The sequence below is a fragment of the Schistocerca nitens genome, chromosome 6 (genome assembly GCF_023898315.1).
Source record: "Schistocerca nitens isolate TAMUIC-IGC-003100 chromosome 6, iqSchNite1.1, whole genome shotgun sequence".
Taxonomy (NCBI): Eukaryota; Metazoa; Arthropoda; class Insecta; order Orthoptera; family Acrididae; genus Schistocerca; species Schistocerca nitens.
The window spans coordinates 335125963-335145424 of NC_064619.1; positions in this window are offsets into that span (position 1 = coordinate 335125963).

Here is a 19462-nt window from a genome sequence, read left to right on the forward strand (position 1 = left end):
ATTAGGTATCTAGCGTAAGTGGTATCTACACAAATATTAAGGTGCACTATTTCAAAATACATCTATTTTAAGGAGTACTAAGCTGTTTAAGTTCCATCTCGTAAGAAATAACTAGTTGGGCAGATGTTTTTGAACGTAAAAAGCGTAGTGGGTAATGCTGTACCGTTTGGCGGTGCATTCTGTACACGTAATTTTTTGTTATGATCGTCTGTGGTGGCTGGTGGCCAGAGTTTCGTTAGGTGTTAAAGGTAGTGGTAAACTGTTGTTGTCTGTTAAATGTGATATAATTTGTTGTGGTGGGGCAGTTCTCGTGGATGGGAATAAACTGAATGCAATTGAATTTTACTGGTTTTTGAATATTTCTAGGTGGAAACCTGTTAAAGAATAGTCAGGTGACGATACTGATCATTTAAATTGAGTTTTTATTGTTAAATGATTAAAGTTAACTTTTCAGGTATTGGTAGAATTTGGGGTAAGTTTTAAATTTTTTATTAAATTAGAATCTGTCGAGAGGTCTGTATTCTTTTTAAAGAATTCGTTAGTACTCCTTTTATGGTATATCAGAAGTAAAATCGTTTCAAAATGTCTTTGATACAAAGTCTCTAGTCTTGTAGTGTTGTCTGTCGTATTCGAAGAGTGGTAACGTTGTAAGTGGGCCCTGATCTTACAGTAAGGCCTCTGTGGCTAATTGCTGGGGATCAGTGGTACCTGACATCGCCTCCCAACTGGTGGTCCCGCAGCCGCCGACATTACAGTCGGAAATGAATTTTTCAATAAACGCTATCCAGCTCAACCTCTTCATTTGCTTAAATCTCAGTCCTCTACCCCCAGTTACTAAAATCCTCGGTTCAAGATAAAAGCTGGTTGAGAGTAATGTATGTCAGACTTACAGTTTTTTGGAGAATTGCATGAGTGACCAGAGGCTCCAGATTTTGTCACGATTGAATATGTTTTCCCACTATGACAGCCATTGATCTCTCTGCAGTTGCTTGCAGATCCTTAGACACTGAATGCGATATAAGCCTTCATGAGTTACAGCAAGTAATGAGACTGTTAATACGAGCAGTAATACATGTCACACCTACATTTTTCTCTCTGTTCATGTCCGACAAGTAGAGTGTTGAGTGCCTAATACATCTATGTCTAGATTTACTTCTTGAGGAGGTGGAGCAGATACAACACACACAGTGTTAGGTCACGTTCTTAAAATTTGAACAATCTAAAATACTAATTTTCCAGTGTGATAGGGTCCGCAGCTGCGATGAATATTTTGAAAGGTTACCTGATCCTTCAGCTGCCATTCTCTTTATTTTACGTACGATTTTACAGTTTCGGCCTTAGGCCACTTGCAGGTATCTAAAACAGAAGCGTCATACATTGGATATTTTAGTGACACTTGTGATTTTGATGTAGGGACAAATCATGTCTGTAGATATACTAAGCGCATTATAACTTATTTTATAGATGATTTTTTAGTAGTAGATTGTCATGTATGTCGTTGCTCCTGTAACATCGTGTTAAGTCCATAAAATAAATCCAAGATGTTCACGCTATTTTAGGAGCACGTCACTTTCGAGCATTTGTTGCAAAATTCTTATATATAAAGCCCATATTTTAACGTACTTACCACTAGGAAGATTATAATTATTTTACGGAAATTTGCTACTTAACCTGCACATGATTTGTTCTCAGTTTTCGCAGTCAAGAACCTACAAAATTAATTGTGAAGAATGTCCAAAATTTCATATTGGACAAACAGGAAGAAAAGTAAGTACACGATTTAAAGAACACACGACAATAAGCGACGATAATCCATCCACATTTGCTGCACACTTAAGACACCAACCACAAAATACCTAATATAGATGGATCACTTCAAATACTACGTAAGTTACTCAAAGGAAAACCATGGATATAATGGAAAAAAACAAAATTTACATCCACCTATAAGATCTGTCAGAGATTTAAATGAGCAAAAAGATCTGTGAAATGGGAAAATCCTAGACAACTTTCTACCAGTTTGTGAGGTAACTGGCGAGTTGTGGCGCCCTGAAAATATTCTAAATTCGGAGTTGGCGTGGCCGCGTGGGGGCCGCTCGGCAGGCTGTGGCTCGTCAGCAGCCGCGTGGGGCCGAATGTTAGCCGGAGCAAGAGGGGCAGCCCCAGCGCCTGGTCCTGGCCGACCGCGTGGCTGGGAATCCCATGTTGACGCTGTGTCGAGGACTGTGCTTTGTGTCGATGGAGGAGACTTGTATGTTGGGAGTGCCAAAGCTGGCGGACTTTGTCAAACCGTAATAGCAGACATTTCACAGCTCATGGAGACATTAATAATAGCCAGAGGAATCATGATACCTTGAAAAGAAACATGTACTTTACCATTATTTACACGACAATTGTGATGGTGTAATCAGATTTTCAATATCTTTATTAGTTTAAAGATTAGTATCTGACTGTAAATTATACAAGTAACACCCAGCAACGAATTTACAAAATCTAAACGGTTCATCCGATTTTGTCCATCGACGTATCTTTAGAAAGCTATTAGTGTCAACCTAAATTGGTATGAATTACAGGCATGTAACTTGAATAGTAGATGAGTTATTGGAGGTCAAAGCGGCCGAGTACTACTGATCGCGTCAGGCCATAAGTACTCCACAGTTACACGACAAAACGGTAGCAGCATGCTTATCAATATATTTATTCATCTATGTCTTTGTTTAGATCCGATATATATTATTCATGGAGAAATTGGTTAAATATTTACTGTGTTTTACAAAGCACAGATACATTCGGTTACTGGCCTACCTTTTGTTTCTATTTCTTTGATATATGTTTATTTGATTTGTTTATGTATTTAATAATGTGTGTTAGATCGTGTTTATGGTCCCGCCGTAGGAATATTTATTTAATTTCAAGTTATTTAAATGTAAATCCAGTATGTTGTATGTGTTTCAATATGTTTGTGAGTGTGTGTTGGCTTGAAGAAGTGGCGGGAGCGCTCTAGCCAATCACAGCGCTCGTTAATGGGGAGGCTGGATGGAATTGGGGAATGAATGCTGGCACAGGACATGGGGGAGTGCTGGACGGGGAGGCGCGATGGCTGGTCGCAAGAAATACTGGGCGAGTGTTGAGCAGTTTGCCCATGGTCGCGGGAGATAGAAGTATTTCGTAGTGCCGACTTGTGCACTTGTGAGATTTCCGTGTCTTCTCCAGTGAAGACATAGTATGCCTTTAGAAGTGAATATCTCGCGAACTATGTTGTTGTTCATAACTGATTATGTGAAGTAGGAATCTGTTGTTTCCCTGTTATTCAACTTACATTTTATTTATTTGCTGGACTATCGACACCAATAAGTGTTTCGCAGAAATATACCGTATTCTTAAAAGTACTCTTACTATCGTACTCATCATTTAAAGTCGTTAAGATAGTACCTACAGATTTTATTTAATTGCAATCTTTCATTTATAAATTTCTATGTCACATTCAAAATTCGCAATTGCCGAGTGATGAGAACCTTCGACCATTCGGTTCATGTGTGTATTTAAACAGGAACTGTTTTGCTTTAGTCACTTCATCAGCATGTGATGTAACAAGTGGATACGCTTACCTTACAATTTCTGTCTACAGTTGTTACTTCGTTTTGTTTAAAATATTTGTGTGAGCTCTAATGAAATTTTTAGACTGCACTACACCTTGTGAAGAAGATAATTTTAAAATTTATATTTGCCCAGGAAAATCGCCTAATAGCCGTAGGTTTTAGGACGATATTTTATTTCGACTATCAGTTTCTGCATCTTAGTAATGCCATCTTCAGCCCCTATGGACACCATATACGGACAGATATATCGATACTTGGATACTGGAGCCATCAGTACCTGGATTCCGTGAATTCGTTTTTGAGTGTATACTTCGACGACCTGACAACACCCGAAAAACGAATTCACGAAATCCAGAAACTGATGCAAGTATCGACGTATCAGATTGTCTGTGCATGGAATGCATATGGGTCTGAAGATAGCATTCTTGAGATGCCGAAACAGGTTGTCTAAATAAAATAACTTATCAAAACCTATGGCTGTTTGGCGCCCTTCCTTGAAAAAAATATCTGAGCGGCCGCTATCCCGATTCCATAATACGTAAACAGAGAAATTTTGAATTTGTCGAAAGCTAGGTTCAAAATGTTCAAATGTGTGTGAAATCTTATGGGACTTAACTGCTAAGGTCATCAGTCCCTAAGCTTACACACTACTTAACCTAATTATCCTAAGGGCAAACACACACACCCATGCCCGAGGGAGGACTCCAACCTCCGCCGGGACCAGCCGCACAGTCCATGACTGCAGCGCTTAAGACCGCTCGGCTAACAAAGCTAGGTCACGGGTTCCAGTATATCTATTTGCAGATGGCATGATAACTGTTCTTTTTTTTTTTCAACCTTTCCAAGTTAAAGACTTTTCTTAGCTCCCATCGCTCGTTGCCACGTGACGAGAAGTCGCCAGCAGAATTATTTTGCACGGTCGTTGTCACCATACCTTGTGGCATCTTCTGCGACCGCAATGAAAACACTTCATCCCCCATCCTCCCCTCCCCCCCCCCCTCCCTCGGGCCAGACAAAGTTTCAGCCACTGCAAAAGTTTTCTTTTAAGTTTTTGCCCAGAAACAGCGTTGGGAGCACGGTGTCCTTCATTTTACGTCGTTCGAAGTTCTGGGCTGCATTGGCATCACCAAAACCAGCGGCGGCAACAGTATGTCAGTGATTCTGCCGCAGAATTTTTGCCCACAGACCCTGCACGCCGCAACAGCAGTCACCTCCTGGCCATCCGTAGAGGTTCGGCGCTGTCTGTTGTGGTGCCATGGGGATCTACGTCGAGCCGCCGCCGCCGCCGCCGCCGAAGACGACGACGACGACGTTGACGACGTCGCCGCCGATCCTGCAGCAAGAGCCGATGTCTGTTGAGGTGCCCCAGATATCCGTCATGAGGCCCCCGGAGTCCCGCCTGCTATTTTCCTGCCAGGTATAGCAGTTAGCTGAAACGACTGGTTTTCGGTTTAATCGGTGTTTTATACGCCAGTATAGCCTAACTGTTAAAATCTCTCATTTTCAAGATACATAAAATCGAAATATTGAGTTAAGTAGGCAAATAAAAGAAAAATTAGGTATGTCCATTGTTCGCAGCTTCTCTCAAAAAGCGATAAGTGGCTGAATGCTACGAAAAATCGCCAGTCGTCTCCTATGCATTCAAATTTTTTAAATTCTGCTCAGAAATCATTTTGTAATGGGCTCTCATACTACTACTCGGACTTTACCATTATTTGGTTCCTATTTTATTACTTCATTCAAATGGCAGACAGATCTGCACACTTTTAAAGCAAAGCTATGTCAGTATCTAACTATATTTTCAGACTAGGATTGGTGCCATTTTGCAATACAACGGATGTCTGGAAACGATAGCGAGAAACTACCGTACAGACTAGGTGGGGGTAACTCTTGCACACAGCACGTACTCGTAAATCTTAGGCCACGGCACACAGCAACACGAACGTTATTGTCTCGCAATATTGAACCAATTCTTTTACCATGTATTTGTTCCCCGTTTCTGTCAGCATTGTTACTGAAATAGTACTGATCACTTTTCTCATTTTCTACAGTAACGCAATATTTCAAACCAATGCAAATTTTACAAACAAAAATTACTCCTTTTTTTTTAAAAAAAAAGGTTTTATTTAGAAACGAAAAATTTTAGACACTGCTACTATGGCTAATTGATATTTCGCTTGTATTACTCAGTTATTAGTAAGAAATTTAAAAAACATGTTACAACCTACAGCAAATAAATATCGAAAATATCGATTATTCAGAACTACGGTAACGGAATCGGTTTAAATGGGTCGGTTTTTCCCATCCCTACTTCCTGCCCACAGCCTCTGCGTCCCTGGATGCCGGCGTGCACCCTGTGGCCTGTATTTCGGCCGGTGTTTCCTGTCACTCGTATGGTGAACACCGGAGTGCGGACAAGGAGCTGCGATCAATCGTCGCTACAGTTCCTGTATCCTCATCGATGTCTGTATTCAGGGTTCAAGCCTGCCCCTCTCCGCCCCCCCCCCCCCCCCCGTACCTTCCCCACCCATAGTCACGTGCACGTGACTCAGGACTACACCAGATTGGAGGCGGGGAGGGGGGGGGGGATCGACAAAGACACGAGGTCACAAGTTAACAGTTGGTACCTCACAACGGTACCATAAGCTGGAGACAGTCGCTGCCAGATTCACAGCTTCGAGTGGCAGACGTCACCGCAGACACGCCTTGAAGAGTTTCCTTACTCCATCGCAGCCTGAGGCTTGCCTACGTCAGAGGCTCAGAGCGCAGTGCCGCCTAGCTGACTCTTGTATTCATCGTCTACAACGACAGCATCGTCTTAGCACAGATTCATCTGTTAGCTACCAGAACTATTAGTCGGAACGGTGTTCCGAAGTTTATAGCCAATTGTACACTGAGACGTGACAGTCATTCTGCAATCTATCATGCCACAGCAGATATTGTACAGCGACAGTAACAGAAAGTCTGTGGACATGGATTGTTTCCAAATTTAGTATTTCATGAAAGATTTCTTGATACCTTCAGCTGCCATTCTCTTTATTTTATGTACGATTGTGCAGTTTCGGCCTTAGACCATTTTCAAGTATCTAAAACAGAAGTGTCATACATTGGATACATTAGTGACACTTGTTATTTTTATGTAGAACCAAGTCATATCTGTAGATATACAAGGCGCACTATAACTTACTTTATGGATGAATTTTTAGTAGTAGATTATGTTATGTACGTTGTTGCCCCTATGGCGTCATGTTATGCTCACAAAATAAACCCGAAATGTTCACGCTATTATAGGAGCATGTTATTTTCGAGAAGTTGTTGCAAAGCCCCATGTTTTAACAGAAATATAATTATTTACAGAAATTTCCTACTTAATGTGCATATGCTTTTGTTCTCAGTTATATTTAACTATCGTTCATCATTGGTGCAACTATGCGTGTATGTAATTTCTTTAAAATAACTTGTAAATATTTGTTCTGTTATTGTGGCAACATGTCATTTCTGAATGGTTGGTACAAAGATCTTTACATGAAATCTATCACAGTACTCTAATGAAACAGTACTGAGAACTATGAGAGTAGGGAAAAAGCTGCTTTATTGTTGCGTGATGTTTCGCATTACAGTCATATTTGTTAATGAGTGTAGCGATAATTTTACATTCTATGGATCTGTAATGCTTCGCCGTAGAACTTGCGGGCTTTCAAATAGAAAATGTGATGAGTGGCCCTCAACTACGTACCCTCTGACTCAGAGTTGAAATATTGAAAGTTTTTGCTGGTTTCGTTGTCTAAGGGCTGGGATACGTAGATGCCGCATTACAAGCCAAATACTGCTGACTCAGGGGATTAACTGATTATTGTCCTCCCATCTGGGTAAATCCAGCAGAAAAACCCTGAGAACAAAAACTGCAATGGAACCTTCAGAGCTCTTTTATTTTATAGAAATTTCAGCCATGGGGTTAAAACTAAGGCTTTTTGCATCCTTTGATAAATCCACACACTGTACAGGTGTACATAGATAAAACTAAAGTTTTCACAACATTTAATTTCCGTCACCAGTCACATAACTTTCACAAGAAAAAGTTTTGTTAAGCATTTAATTTTTGTGAACACTCATTACATGACACAAGGGGATAAATTACTTGATCTTTATGATAGCTTCATTCTTTAACAGAGTTTTAAATAAAACGACAAGTTTTTCGATGTAAGCCAATTTTAATCGAAGTTTCAACTGGAACGAATTGGTTACGATTGTTTTGCTGAAGATGAACAGGGCATGGATGACTGCATATATGGTTGCATGGCGAACCAAGACCCATCATCAGAAGCCATGACACTCCAAGAAAGATTTTCAGAGTCAATGGAACGGACACCTCGAGGCTGCTCAGGATAGGATTCCAGGACGTAATGATGATATCCACATTTGGTAGATATGGACACGAATTTGAATAATTGCACACATGAGATACACGTGTGTGGAGAAAGATTAGTTCTATTTAGAGACTTCCTCTTCCCTCCCTCTCTCTCTCTCTCTCTCTCTCTCTCTCTCTCATTCTCTCTCTCTCTCTACTATGCCACTCTGTATATATTCCTTAAGATGTATATAATTCATGGTAGCACATGAGTACATGATAAATCCTAAGACCTTGCTCATTAAAAATATCTTTATAGCTTACATCACATGACATGAGTTGGCCACCTGTATACCGAAAAAGAAATCCTCAAATGATTCACTGACTATGTTTCACCAGTTATGTCACTTTCATTAGATATGTTTCATTGACTTTTCTAATAAGTGATGGAAAAATACTTTCTGTTATATCGTACAAAAAGAAAACTTTCATGTTACAGCTATGAATGAACAGTACTTGAAGTTCTACATCCAAGGCTTCAGGTCAAAGTACACATACTTATTCCAATATCCAACAAACTTCATGAGTGTATGCGACAACATTACTTACTTACCCAGCTCTCTGAGAATGCTAATATTTAATGTTTACTTGACATGAACAAATTATCTGCTTCAGGATGCGACAGTACTTCTTTCACCACTTATACTTTCACAAAAATATCGAACACATGATATTTATACATCATTCAAATTCCATACCCAGTGGAAGGTCGATTCATTTGCCTATTCATATACCCCCTCATCCTGAAGAAACTGAATCTCACTAGCTATTAGGTCCACGTCAGTCGACTGCGATTCCTTTTAATAAACCTAACCTAATTGAGTATTTCAGTGATGATAGCACATTCCTTCACCCACCATAACAAGTGCATTCCTATCGCCTTTCCACTTACGCTTACGTAATACTGTACCTCTTGAGATAACACATCGATTCCTGTGTCAATATTTCCTATAAAGTCCTCCACAGAATTTGTAATCAGGTAACATGAAAATTTTTTCCTTCGGATAGCATGGAACATCTATCTTTTATTTAATTCTGGCAGATAAGTTAGTCAATGACTGGGAATTATTATCATAAAAGTTCCCAATCTGTTCTTTTTAAGCTAACATACTTCTTCTTCCATTAGATGTCACCTCTACACTGAATTCCATAGTTATGAGTGTTGGACCATCAACCCTATTCTAGCCACAACACCACAGCTCATTGCTGACGTTCCAGGTGCAACCCAAGTCATAAAATGTATTAAAAAAGATTTATTAACAGCATCCAAGAAAATGGTTAATACACTCCTGGAAATTGAAATAAGAACACCGTGAATTCATTGTCCCAGGAAGGGGAAACTTTATTGACACATTCCTGGGGTCAGATACATCACATGATCACACTGACAGAACCACAGGCACATAGACACAGGCAACAGAGCATGCACAATGTCGGCACTAGTACAGTGTATATCCACCTTTCGCAGCAATGCAGGCTGCTATTCTCCCATGGAGACGATCGTAGAGATGCTGGATGTAGTCCTGTGGAACGGCTTGCCATGCCATTTCCACCTGGCGCCTCAGTTGGACCTGCGTTCGTGCTGGACGTGCAGACCGCGTGAGATGACGCTTCATCCAGTCCCAAACATGCTCAATGGGGGACAGATCCGGAGATCTTGCTGGCCAGGGTAGTTGACTTACACCTTCTAGAGCACGTTGGGTGGCACGGGATACATGCGGACGTGCATTGTCCTGTTGGAACAGCAAGTTCCCTTGCCGGTCTAGGAATGGTATAACGATGGGTTCGATGACGGTTTGGATGTACCGTGCACTATTCAGTGTCCCCTCGACGATCACCAGTGGTGTATGGCCAGTGTAGGAGATCGCTCCCCACACCATGATGCCGGGTGTTGGCCCTGTGTGCCTCGGTCGTATGCAGTCCTGACTGTGGCGCTCACCTGCACGGCGCCAAACACGCATACGACCATCATTGGCACCAAGGCAGAAGCGACTCTCATCGCTGAAGACGACACGTCTCCATTCGTCCCTCCATTCACGCCTGTCGCGACACCACTGGAGGCGGGCTGCACGATGTTGGGGCGTGAGCGGAAGACGGCCTAACGGTGTGCGGGACCGTAGCCCAGCTTCATGGAGACGGTTGCGAATGGTCCTCGCCGATACCCCAGGAGCAACAGTGTCCCTAATTTGCTGGGAAGTGGCGGTGCGGTCCCCTACGGCACTGCGTAGGATCCTACGGTCTTGGCGTGCATCCGTGCGTCGCTGCGGTCCCGTCCCAGGTCGACGGGAACGTGCACCTTCCGCCGACCACTGGCGACAACATTGATATACTGTGGAGACCTCACGCCCCACGTGTTGAGCAATTCGGCGGTACGTCCTCCCGGCCTCCCGCATGCCCACTATACGCCCTCGCTCAAAGTCCGTCAACTGCACATACGGTTCACGTCCACGCTGTCGCGGCATGCTACCAGTGTTAAAGACTGCGATGGAGCTCCGTATGCCACGGCAAACTGGCTGACACTGACGGCGGCGGTGCACAAATGCTGCGCAGCTAGCGCCATTCGACGGCCAACACCGCGGTTCCTGGTGTGTCCGCTGTGCCGTGCGTGTGATCATTGCTTGTACAGCCCTCTCGCAGTGTCCGGAGCAAGTATGGTGGGTCTGACACACCGGAGTCAATGTGTCTTTTTTCCATTTCCAGGAGTATATTATTCAAAATTGCTGTCCTGCGTATTTACACATTTTTTCCAACAACTCTCCCATGCCCGGGAGACCTCCTCAAAGGCATTGAGTATCACCTTTAAATCAGTGCTGTCACACTGGCGCCCTTTGAGCACATTGTTGACCTTGGGGAACGAAAAGAAATCGGTTGGAACAAGGTTGGGAATGGAGATGGGCAAACTACTCCTGAAGTGATCCAAAGAACCAGATCTTTCTGAGGAGTGACAGCTGGGTAACTCGGGAAAAAGGAGAGTTAGCCTGGCCCCTGACAGCCATGACTTCTGTTCTTTTTTTTAAAGATACAAACAAATTATATCAGTTATCAGCGTGGAAGAAATATTAGAAGGTGTCTGGAGCGTTCTCTCAGCTCTGAGGAAGTCATGACGTGAGATTTTCAGTGACTATCAAACTAGACAGACTTTTATCTGAAGCATGTTGACCTAGGAACAGCGATCCCTTAAGCTATTGGGAAACAAGAAAACTGCCCTGTGAGTGTATCTTTTCAAAAGGAGGACAAACATGCACTGAGAAAGGAAACTTGCTCACTTGAAGGGAAATAGATTAGATTTTAGTTAGAAATCATAATACTGATTAATTTTTCCTTCTTGAGTATGTATATATTGTTATACTGGCTGTAAATCACGAATGTAGATGCCTAAAGTAATTACAATTATGTTATATTTCTTATGTTGTATTCTGTCTCCAAAAAAAGTGTGAAAACGTAAGAAGAATCAGTCTTACTATTAAAATTTTCCCAATTGATAAAAAATATTTATGATTTTGTTGTAACATTTTTAATTTTTGCTGCAGAAGAAATGCAGAATATTTAATCTCTAAACTGCTCTTTCTAGGGACATAAAATAAACATATTACTTCTCTTTCTGCAATCTTTCAGAGTAGGACCAAGGCAGATGCAAATACAGGCGTAATGACATGAATTAAAAGGAGAAGGTCACTTCCTTTCATTTATTTTTGTGTATGAATGGTGAGTTGTGAGCCAGTTAATTCCACTGAGTTAGCAGTTACAATCAGATCTATGAAAAGAACGATTTTTCCCATCTCTAGTCAAGACTGTATGGCGTCTGTGGGAATGTCACCATGTTATGCTTCGTCAACAACTCATGAACGCAGAGAGGCATATAGCTGGGCAGACTCCCATTATGGAGCAACCAGATAGCGGCAATCTCTTTTTGCACGCGGATGACCCTTTTCTGCAGTCTTTCCAAAACACCCACGTGAGAGGTAATGTTAACTGTGTGTCCTAGAAGTTGAAATTCTGTGTGAACAACACCCCTGTCAACATTGTCTGCAACTTGAATTTGTTAATCCTCGCAATCTTCTGATTCAGGAATGCAGGAGAGTACCATTCGGCACTGGCGCTTTGTCTCTGAGCCATACTGAAATGTCCACGTTCCATCACTGGTTGTAACGTTGATACAAATAATGCAATTCAGCTTACACTCTTTCGTTCACTTAACTTTGGTCAGTACTCGATTGGCCTTTTGCTCGTCCATTATCAGCTTGGGGAATAGTTTTGCACACACCTTTTGTAAGTTCACTTCCTCCACAGCAATACGACACACAACTCTTTCGGAAGATTCAGAATGTCGGACAGTTACCAAACACTCAATTGGCTGTCAGAAATCAACAACCTACGCACACGATTCACGTTTTCATTAGTTTGTCTTGCTTTTCGGTGGTCATCCAGAGTGGAGTCATCGCCCACCTCTTCCTGGACCCCCTTAAACTTCTTTATACTCTTCGTAACTTGGACACACGAACGAGCTGACTTTTCGTAGGCTTGCTTAAGCAGTTTATAAGTTTCTACTGCTATTTTGTCGAATTTTGTGCATAACTTGACAGCTCAAAGTATCTGCCATGAAGTCTCAAAACAGGGGTGCACTAAGTCAGCGAACCTGACGCCACCGGTGCTCGGAGCAGACTTACCTGAGGTGAGCTGCCAAACTGAGGGTTCCTGCCACCTATGTTGAATATTACAAAGATTCTCCTATCTGTCGAGGCGCGAGAAAGGTATGATCATGACCTTTGAGACACACCTTGTGCGATTGGGGTTGTAGTAGCTTTCTGCTTGCAGCTGTAATTTAGCCAGTGTGATGGATTCATTAGAGTAAAATGGCTGGTTCCAAGTGGTTCTAGAGAAGATGAACTTGTGCCATGTGGAACATCCTTCTGACATTCAGAAATTTAGGAACTGTCGAAGTATCTGTGGAACGTAACAGGTTAGCGGACATACACAGTTGCTGTGCTTTGTCCTTGCTCATTTACTCCGGTGGCCCAGACCATGGTTAACATGTCTTCTCCATAGAGTAGGTTTCCACAGCTGGTGTTTACTACTGTTAATACATCTGGACTGAGAGACGGTGGTCGATGTACAAAACTATTCAGAGAAACTTTGTCCCCATCTACTAGAGGCAACTGTTAATACTGAAGACTATTTATGATAAGTGCAAACATAGTATTAATGCTGCACAGTTTCATTGCATTTATAGAATGGCATCATGTGCCACCAGAAGCTGATTATTCACGAACAGCCAATGTCGAAAACCATGAAATCGAAGACTGATGTTCCACCAGGTTGATGGAGGGTTCCCTGGTGTCAATTGCAGATAATAATTTTGTATTTGAGAACGAGGAACCATTCTTTCGCATGTTGTAACCTTAATCCTTGATTTTAAGATGACCGCTTAACTAAACAGTTGTCCATGATTAAATACACTGCTGACAGAAAGTGAAGCACCTAGAAGACATTATGAGACGTGAATGTAGCCTCGTGCAAATACACACCACTGTAAATGCTTAGAGTTACAACTGCCTATGACACAACAGCCTACAGAGTTCATTTGTGTTCTTCGTGATTATAGGTGTTGCCAGGCGTGATAAGGTATATAAGCGGCGTGGACAGGTTCAGATATTGAGTAATCGGTGCCAGTGACACAATATGCGAATTAGTCTTTGAGAGAGTGTTATCAGCACCTGACAGAATTTGAAAGAGACCTAATTGTGGGAATCTGTCTGGGAGGCTGCTTGAATCGTCCAGGATCCACATCTTTGGAGCATTCAAATTCGATGGCGGCCCAATGTTTGACTACAATGGAATATGAGGGCAGGCATACATATCGTCAAGGCTCCAGTCGACCATGTTTGCCCAACACAAGGGGAGAACGCCGTATTGTGCACCAACCACTTGGTGAGCCCTTCACAGCTGCACCAGGCATCCAAGAACAACAGATATACTCCCTCACACATTCTGTGTCATCCTGCATCACTGATCGTAGGGCAGCAGCAGCTGGACAGGGAGTTACCCTCCCATGGATAGAGTGCCATTAACACCACGCTACAAACGGCTGCATTTAGCTTAGCCATGACCAGAAAGGATGGTCTACTGACGAATGGCGGCGCACCATCTTCGGCGATGAATTGCAGTTCTGCACTACTCCTAATAATCATCGTCGTCCAGTATGACAGAGACCTGGAGACAGGTCCCGATTTTTTATTTTTTGACGTCAATGTGTGGGGCATCATCGGGTATCATATGAGGTAGCGGCTAGTAGTGATTGAGAGAAGTCTGATGGCACACGGTACGTCACCGACGTTCTGCGTCCATGTGTTGCCTCTCATCACACAATGTTGTGATGTCATTTTTCAGAGGAAATTTGCGAAGTTACTACTTATCTTTGCTAGGAGTCGGCAAATGAAAAGCTGCTATTCTCATCAAGAAAACTTTTGAATTAAAATCGGTCTCGTTTTACGAGAGGACTGCCTACAAATATGCAAGCGTAGTAACACAAGCTGCCATATATCATGGACCTCGCTAATTGCCTTCGAATGTCGAAATTCGAAAGCAAGTAATTAATAACTTCCGTCTCATTCTTAGCCACCATGTATGCAATGACGACCTCCTGGGATGCTTTTCAAACTTTATCAAGGCCCTAGTATTAAACTGCACAACGGTTAGATCCTGGTAATATGGACTGACTACACGGTGCACTTCACGAAGACATTCATTACTCGTAAAATCGACAAGTCTCGGGGGGAACATTTAGGGGAAGTGCGTGTACTTGCTGAGACGTCTCCATTAAATTTTGCGTGAAACTCAAGGAAACCTTTACAGAAACATGCAGGAAGCCTCCGGTGATGAATGCTTTGGTCGTAATCGGTGTTATGAATAGTTCACACGGCTTACAAATGGCCAGACAGAAGTCAAGGATGACCCTCGCTCAGGACACCCTTCGACAACTCTCATATGAGACGTCAATGAAATTATGCGTGCCAATCGAAAACTGACTGTCCGAGAGACTGCACAAGAAAGTAACATTTCAATTGGATCATGTCATGAAAACATGACGCAACATCTTGGAATGGATCGTGTTGCCACCAAATTCGCTCCACGGCTCATGAGTCAAGACCAGAAAGACCTTCGTCTCACAAACTGTGAAGAGATTTTGGATCGCGCGAATTAAGAGAATCATAAGTGATCAAAGCCATACTGATAGTTTTCTCTGACCTTGAAGGATTAGTTCATCATGAATTCGTGCCACAGGGACAAATTGTTAATCGATGGTACTAATGGGACGTGTAGCGACGCCTGCGAGAAAAGGCGGAAACGAAGGAAACGATCTGAAACGTGGCGAGACAATTCATGGCTCTTGCGTCACGATAACACATTCACACATTCATCACTGTTGGTGCGTGACTGTTACACAAAAAACGAAATCTCTCTTATACCTCACCCTCTGGACTGTCCAGACCTGGCCCCTGTGGACTTTTTTTATTTTAAAGTTGAAAACCGTATTGAAAGGACGAAGATTTGCAGTAACAGACGATATGAAAGAAAATTTACAGACGGCGCTTCACGCAATCAAGCAAGAGGAGTACCATGACTAAAACGGCGTTGGGAGCGGTGTATCAATTGTGGAGGAGAGTCTTTCGAAGGAGACCATGCACAATAAGTAAAAGGTAAGAGCAGAAAAATTTTGTGTACAAAGTTCCGGATTTTTTTTTTAACGGACTAGGGATCATGCTTACCACACCAACATCCAAGAAAAAGTGTGCACTCTGAGGCTCCAGCCAGCGGCTGCTGACATGGGGACCTGGCGCTTCTTTTAAGAGAGGATAGGGTAGATAGCTGGAGCTGAAATGGCAGGAAACACCCTGATTAACAGAAAAAAAAAGAAACAGATCAGCTAATGGCGGTTGCTGCAAAGATCAGTGTTTTTATCAAAGGGAGAGAGGGTGATTCTCATTACAAATGTGTAAGTAGGCTGTTTAGGTTTTTATGTTGGTAACGCCACGTAGCGCTCTGTATGAAAATCACTGGCTGTGCTGTGTGCAGTCTGTGGCTGGTTTCCATTGTTGGAATATTCGCTATTGTACTGTTGGGCAGTTGGATGTGAACAGCGCGTAGCGTAGCGCAGTTGGAGGTGAGTCGCCAACAATGGTGGATGTGGGGAGAGACAGCTGACGATGTGGACGTGTGTTCGTCAGAAAAAGGAAATTTGTAATACTGGATGTCATGAACTGATATATATATATATATATATATATATATATATATATATATATATATATATATATATATTATGACTTTTGAACACTAATAAGGTAAATACATTGTTTGTTCTCTATCAAAATCTTTTATTTGCTAACTATGCCTATCAGTAGTTAGTGGCTTCAGTAGTTAGGTTATTGTTAGTCAGGGCCGTTCTTTTGTAGGGATTATTGAAAGTCAGATTGCGTTGCGCTAAAAAAAATAGTGTGTTAGTTTAGTGATGATCAGAATAAGTAAAGAGAGAAATGTCTGAGTACGTTCAGTTTTGCTCAGCTGTTTGAAAATAAAATAATGTTGAGGTTCTCCAGCACTGTCGTTTATAAATTTCTGTAAGGGGATGTTTCAAATGTTGTGGAGAGAAAACAATAGCAACACTCTGACTCGAAAGTAAGCACTTTGCTAGATCTCTCTGGAGAAGCTTTGTGAAGTTGGCACTTACACTACCAGACAGTACAAGAGTGTCTGTGTTTGCCTCACTCATAGATTTGAATACATATACCTATGTACTCATACTTGCAGAAATTACTATGGGATATGAAATGGATGAGAAAAGAATACTGGTGATTACAATAAAATAAATATTGTTACGTCATACATATTCTCCTCACAACGGACTGTAACAAACGGAAAAACCATTTGTGCAGCACATCCATGAGTCTGTCAAACAAATCTCTATAAAAGAAATAAAAGTGGGCTTAGATAGCCATCTTTCATCGCCAAGTTGCTTGGGAAGATAATTCGCACTCATTGATTGTTTTGAATACTTAAAATAACAGTGAACAGAAATTTTATCAGCCTGACTTTGTTTACCAAGAAGGGGACTCTAACTCTTAACGAACACAAAAATAGCATCAATAAAAATTTGATCTCCACGCTGAGATTGCTAAAGGAAACAGAAATAAATGATCATATATACCCCTACACTGTACAGCAATAACACAAATAAAAATGATACTGGGCCCCTTTGCCAATACATAGACCTTTTCTCCGAGTGGAGATTTTTAAAGATGACACAAAAAAAATAATAACATATATGCACATACATCGAGGAGCAATAACACAAATGGAAGTACATTAGGCACCTTGGCTAGCAAATGGGTTATATCTTCGAACTTTTTAACTGCAGTGGTCGAGTTGAATTAACTCGTCATGCTCTGCTGCTCCTGGAGGACGTGTTTAAACGTGGCCGCTGGGTTCTCCTGAAGCGCTACTGACCTGTTTATGCATCGCGTTTCGCCAACTTCTCTACGCCGCACACGAGTTACTTCCGTATTTCGGCGAATAAAAATTTTCCGGTATCTACATATGACACAAGTGTCTCTCTGCGTGCTACTTTTTTTTTTTTTTTTTTTTTTGCGAAAAGTCTCCTTTCGATAGCTTCATCTGTTTATGAACGATGATGCTTGTTATGACCACATGATTTGTGATGTGCAGGAACGGAAATGGGTACATCGTGTGGGTCCGTCCGTCGGATATAAAAATCAATAATTCGAGAACAAAATGAGAGATGGTTCTGCTCTCAATATTAAATAAAATTTGGATGTCTTATCTACATGTCATAAACTGCAATGCATGAAATCAGTTATAAACAATGTTTACGCAAGGCGTTCTTACCTCTGAAAACTTTTTAAAATTTCTTTCAGTGTTTAGCTTAATTTGACACAGCGCAGTAACTGTGACTATTAACGAAAAGAGCGAAGATGTTAGATCATAAGACTTGTACCCAAAATGAAATATTTTCATCTTACAGATTTCTTAAAATCTAATGATAAGAATTTCATAGCAGTCGCATCACCATTTCTCAGTACGTATGGGAAAGAACAGCCACTACGTATTTAATGAAGGCGATGAGGCCAATGATCCCTTCGTTGCATCGGCGATGTGTTGTGAGTAATGAGCCTAATAAGCAGCGGCGCACTTGCTAGGTGGTAGCCTTTAAATCGGCCGCGGTCCGTTAGTATACGTCGGACCCGCGTGCCGCCACTATCAGTGATTGCAGACCGAGCGCCGCCACACGGCAGGTCTAGTCTAGAGAGACTCTCTAGCACTCGCCCCTGTTGTACAGCCGACTTTGCTAGCGATGGTTCACTGACTACTTACGCTCTCATTTGCCGAGACGACAGTTTAGCATAGCCTTCAGCTACGTCATTTGCTACGACCTAGCAAGGCGCCATATTCAGATAATATTGTGACTCATGCACCGTCAAGAGCGACGTTCATCATTAATGGATTAAAGTTAAGTATCTAACTAATTACGTCCGCTTTCTGAATTCTAATTCCTCATGTTCCAGACCTCACGTCAGTATAGTCCTTCCCTCCTCACGCCAGTCTGTGTGCGCTAAACGCTTGCATTTCGGCCTCCTCTAATAACACGGTGTTGGCTCTACTGCCAACACAACAGGCACTACATCAGTTGTGCGTGGTGTAAGTCGAGAATTTTGGTCTTATGGGAGGCATGCTAGGGTAGTCTGTGTACCTGCAGTGACCACGGTGTCCGGAGGGCGTAGTGGTCTGCGCATCTGAAGAGTAAGTAGGAGACCTGCGTTCAAATCCTGGTATGGCACAAATTTTCACCTTGCCCCATTGCATAAATCAATGCCTACTGGCAGCTAATATCTTTAATTCCTTTGTATCTTATTTCCCTTTTCCTGTTTGTCGGCCGTTGGTTCTTGAGGACAAACGTAGGTGCCATACCCACTGACTGGGGCAATTCATAGAACAGATCCTGCAAATCGTGCAGAAAAATGTTCGAGTTTCGATGCTGTCAACTACCATACAGGTGACTCATTTTACTCAGTTCCTTCATCAGATTTACTGCTCGCCTGGAAGTCAGATGTTACTAAGAGACATAAATTGTCTTAACTCCCTTAAGTTGCAACAGTCCTTGACACTTCGTGAATGGAACTGTGGTCCATTATCTGAAAACACTTTTCAAACGTATCCCACAGCATTAAAGAAATGGTCGGCGTACGGTTTCGTCATAGATCTTGCTATGTAATGCAGTGAATGTTGTGAACTTAGATGTATGTTCAAGTACTACGAACACATACTGCAATCCTCGTTGTGTTGAAATGGGGTAATGGCCTGTAACAAGACTGCCGCAATGGTTTCCCAAAGCCTGGTGGGTACTTTGAAGAATAATGGTGACTCACCATGGGCGGCTTAG